Source organism: Drosophila persimilis, unplaced genomic scaffold (assembly GCF_003286085.1).
Source record: "Drosophila persimilis strain 14011-0111.01,24,50 unplaced genomic scaffold, DperRS2 tig00000520-arrow-pilon, whole genome shotgun sequence".
NCBI lineage: Eukaryota > Metazoa > Arthropoda > Insecta > Diptera > Drosophilidae > Drosophila > Drosophila persimilis.
In genome coordinates, this window is record NW_020825317.1 from 2,166,426 (window position 1) to 2,172,100 (window position 5,675).

A 5,675-nucleotide genomic window follows, 5' to 3' on the forward strand; every position below is an offset into this window, starting at 1 on the left:
TTGAAACACTATCCATGCCCAAAGCTTAAAACTTCTGCAGGTACTATTCAGGTACTTTTTGATTACGTGGAGTTCGTGGAGTAAAAATATATGAGGGTGAAGTTTCCCCAGCACCCGCGAGACACACATATTCTGCTATTTTCGTTTATTGTGAACTTGAATACATAAATTGGTGCCATGAATTGGTGATATTTTTCAGCTGACATGTCAGTTGCAAGGCAAGCTTTATTTTCCGTATGGTATAAAGAAAACATAGACTAAATTAACTTTTCGCCGTTAAAGACAGATATTTTGGCAACCGTCGTCATTAAAGTAAATGTAGAGACCAAGAATACAAAAAAAAATTGATGCTGGTAAAGAAAACAAAAATTTAAAAAGTCAACTTTTGGGACTTTAACTTGCTGGTCTGTACAGTGAATATAATTAACCTTAATATATTTTTTTATATGCCTTCATCTAAAAACTTTACCAAACGGTTTGCGTAAATATATTTAAAGCTCAAGATTTTTAAAAAGAATTTATTTAAAAAAATGATTAACATTTTTGCTTTAAAAATCGATTTATGTTATATTAAGTACTGTAGCAGATACTCGGCTTCCTCGAACAACTTACGTATGTATGTACATCTACACTAATCAATTATATTCTTTGAATACCACCGGGTATAAAAATATGCCCGATGCATGTACATGTCTAAAAGCTGTTTTACACACTCTCAACAGCCTAACTACATGGCACTGTGGCGACACCTGACGTCGCATTTAGGACCCCAAAGATGCAGCTATTAAAAAAAAAAAATTGATTTATTTAATTCAAACAAATTTGGATTTTAATAGAGAGAAGGGTATATATTGAATCTATCTGCTTATTCTACACGAGGGGAACATGCACTCAGACTGAAATACTTCATGCACTTGACACAAATTTGGTAGACCGATAACTAGTTCCTGGTGTCTAAAAGTATGCAGCGTTAAAAATTAATTTAAGAATCCAAAAATCCAAGCGAAACTTCAAAATGTTGCTTTGGAAAAACACTTCCGATTCGGCAGCGAGTGAGGACGGTAGTATTTTTTCTAGTCTCTCGTTTAAAATTTATAAAAAAAGAAAAATAAAAAGAAAAATATATCAAAGTGTTTCTCAATTGGGACGCAAGTTTTCTGAAGATAAATGTGCCTGTGTCATTGTGTATTTAAAGGTCATTCAATAAAAAAAAAACCTATCTAAAGGAGACCTTTTAGAAACTTGACGCTAACTCTTTTAATCACAAATTTGAACGTGGAATAACAAGGTATGCTAGAATAATGAACGGACATAACAGTGGTTCGAAAATAATGGCTTTGCATTTGAGAACATACATATGTACATAGTTATTAATTTAAAGTGCTAAAGAGTTCCTAGGAAACAACACTATAGGATTTTATTGAAAAAACTTTATCAAAAATGTGGTTGAAATACCATCATGTAATGTCAGCATGAAAAATTAAATTGAGCAATAAAAATATGTATGTTTAGGTTCGATTAGTAAAAAGATTTTGCTTAGACCTTGAAACTTAGAACTGAATAATTGAATCGGAAAATATTCCAATAAGCATCAACATTGCATTTAGTTTTATTGCGTTGACCGGCATATAGGACATACACATATATGTGTGGATAGATACATATGTAATACATGCTGCATACATAAATACATACATACATACATATGCATAGACTGTTAAATGTATTTATTGCCTTAAGCTGAGCAGAAAAAAGGTATGTTATGCGACACCACATCTGTGTTTGGTCGAGAGTCGGATCACCAGATTCTCTTGTGTGTCCAGTCAGGGATTTTTTTTTTCTTAGGAAGCATATTCCGGGAGTTCATTTTCTTGTGTGTTTCTGTCGGCGGCATTGGATTCGTTCACCAAACTCGAGGCCTGGTTTATATACACTTTCAAAGAGCGAACCAAATTATAATTGACATATAGTACAATATTGTACATATGTATATTGTACTTTTTCAATTAATATTTAAAGATACTCAAATCGATTCTTTTGCGGACTCTGTGCCAACGATTATTTGAGCTGATTGATATTATCCAAAACGCGAAGGCATATATGTACATACATATGTACCTTCAAATATGAAGAGTATATTGAGAGAGGCTTCCATATAGATGGAAGTAAGTTGGCAGTAAATATGTACATACACACATACGATTGCATATACATATGTATGTAGAATCCTAAGTGGCTATTAACCAGCAAAATAAGCTGATGGTGCACTGATGGGCGAGTGGCAGCGATTCACAGCCCAGCTCAGCCATTCATGTGCCTGGTATTTTTGAAAAGCAGATTCATGTGAGGATGTTTATGCAATTGAATTGAATCCATCTATGAATATGAACTACTTCTATGCTTGTTCGTAAGATTTTTTTTTACATAGTATACAGTTTTTGTTTATACATATGTACATACATATGTACATATGTATGTAAATATTCGCCCAGCAAACCAAACACTCGCAATTGATATCGCATAGGAGCATTGGTGCATAGAACTTCTCTATTACGAATTTATTTTCAGAACTCTGCAATGCTATGTTCTGCAAAAATAAATTATATATATGCAATATATGTATGCAAGTTCGAATGTAATTTTATTCACTTTTATCTGAAAACTTATTAAAATAACCAAAAGTTTACTAGTTTGGTATGTTTTGGTATTTTTTAGTCATGACTTTCTTTAATATTATCTCCCAAAAGAAAGATGATTCTTGATAAAAGTTTTTCCGCCAATATATCTCTAATATATTGAATTATCTAAATCCAACAAAAATTAACCTGAGCTCGGCTACTACTATGTTTTTTAGCTTTTATTAGCATGGAATTTGGTATGCCAGTACATGAGATGGCTCCGGGGCTTTAGAGTTGTGAATCGCAACTAGGGCCGCGACTTTACATTTATACCCGATACTCAGTCAGTCAGAGGGCGCACCCTGCACCAGAAGGAGTGTCTGAAAGAGAGGGAATGCGAAAGCGTGTGGAAGCCGTTGCGTAGCCTCTGTGCCCTCTGACGAAGGAAAGTGAGATAGGAACACACATACTGACTGACTGAGCATCGTATATAAATGTAGAGTCGCGGCCGTAGCTGCGACCCATAACGTTCCCCCTCGTTTCATAATTACACTAGGCACCAAAATTGCTTTTTACTTACGTTTCGAATAAAACCAACTTTTTCTGATAGAATTGGGACTTTAAAATTTTTGAATGAATCCTTTTTTCACATAACTTAAGTATCTTTATCTAATTGTAAAGAAAATTCGAAGAAAAATGATTGCTTGTGTCTTTAGGCGTCGTTTACGGTAGTGTTTAGTAGTATTGAAAGCACTGCCTCTGAAAAAACCATTAAACAATACCATTTTTTTAATTAAAAAAAAAATATTACCATAAAATAAACCGTCGTTTATTACAAAATAGTAAAGCCCCATATCTATTAGTTAAAGTCGGTTTGGTTCGAAGCTTATAAATCATGTTGATAATAACCAAGATTGGACTGATTCGTTGCATTCGCGTCGAGTTAATTATGTATTAAGAAGGTGGGCACAAACTTCAAATCTTCCCATTATTCCAGTTAACCATTGAAGCTGCCTATTATTCAATAGTTATCTTTATAATACCCGATACTCAAAATGAGTATTGGGGTATATTAGATTTGTGGTGAAAATGGATGTGTGTAACGTCCAGAAGGAATCATTTCCGACCCCATAAAGTATATATATTCTTGATCAGCATCAATAGCCGAGTCGATTGAGCCCTGTCTGTCTGTCCGTCCCCTTCAGCGCCTAGTGCTCAAAGACTTTAAGAGCTAGAGCAACGATGTTTTGGATCCAGACTTCTGTGATATGTCACTGCTACAAAAATATTTCAAAACTTTGCCCCGCCCACTTCCGCCCCCACAAAGGGCGAAAATCTGTGGCATCCACAATTTTAAAGATACGAGAAAACCAAAAACGCAGAATCGTAGAGAATGACGATATCTTTTAGACTACGGAATTTGAATTGGATCGTATTATTATTATAGCCAGCATCAAGAAAACAATTTCATTTTTTCTCGTCCTGTCTCTCTCTAACACACACGTAGCATAGGCGGCTTTGCTTAGAGTAAAACATTTGCGCCTAGATCTCAGAGACTATAAAAGCTAGAGCAACCAAATTTGGTATCCACACTCCTAATATATCAGACCGAGACGAGTTTGTTTCAAAATTTCGCCACACCCCCTTCCGCCCCCGCAAAGAATGCAAATCTGGGGATATTCACAAGTCTCAGAGACTATTAAGGCTAGAGTAACCAAATTTAGTATCCGTACTCCTGTTAGATCTCACTATAAAACGTATATCTCAAAATTTCGCCCCACCCCCTTCCGCCCCCACAAAGGACGAAAATCTGTTGCATCCACAATATTGCACATTCGAGAAAACTAAAAACGCAGAATCATAGATAATGACCATATCTATCAGGTTGCTGAATCTGGATCAGATCAGATCAGGGCGAGAAAAAATGAAATTGTTTTCTTGATGCTGGCTATAATAATAATACGATCCAATTCAGATTCCGTAGTCTAAAAGATATCGTCATTCTCTACGATTCTGCGTTTTTGGTTTTCTCGTATCTTTAAAATTGTGGATGCCACAGATTTTCGCCCTTTGTGGGAGCGGAAGTGGGCGGGGCAAAGTTTTGAAATATTTTTGTAGCAGTGACATATCACAGAAGTCTGGATCCAAAACATCGTTGCTCTAGCTCTTAAAGTCTTTGAGCACTAGGCGCTGAAGGGGACGGACAGACAGACAGGGCTCAATCGACTCGGCTATTGATGCTGATCAAGAATATATATACTTTATGGGGTCGGAAATGATTCCTTCTGGACGTTACACACATCCATTTTCACCACAAATCTAATATACCCCAATACTGATTTTGAGTATCGGGTATAAAAAGAAGATAAGTTTCAGAAGTTGCTAAACGTCGCAAAAGAATATGCTTGTCAATATCCATTGAATAATAAAAATTCCTTAATATAATACAAAAATGGTCGCTTAACTATTTATTGTTGGCTCAAATGTTAACCAATTGGGCTGAAATGTTCTAAATCACAAAAAAAATCCAATCAGAGCAATATATAGTATAGCTGCCATAGGAATCATTGGCCAAATATCGTATTTTTGAACTTTGACCTCAAGTCGCCACCTCTAAACGTTGTCGAATCAGGCTAAAACTTTATATTTTATTGTTTTATAACAAAAGTAACATTTTTAGACCCTGAGATTTTTGATTCCGACACATTTTTTTCGCCCATACGAATAAGCGCAATATACATATATATGTATTTATATGTATGTACATGCAGAAGGCATATACATTAGAATGCTCATTTGACCACTTGGAATATATTGCCTACACTGCAGTTCTCACGCTGCAGGACAATCCACATATAAGTGGCTGATCATATTACGGCGGTTGTGTTACTTAAACATTGCAAAAAAGTGTCTCTATGTTTATGAGCACGATACTCTACATTAACTTTGAGCATAGGACCACTTGACATATTGTATATACTACAATACGGTGGGCACATGCTTAATTGGCATACAACATACTACACCTGACTTTTTAGAGAAATAACGTAATATAAT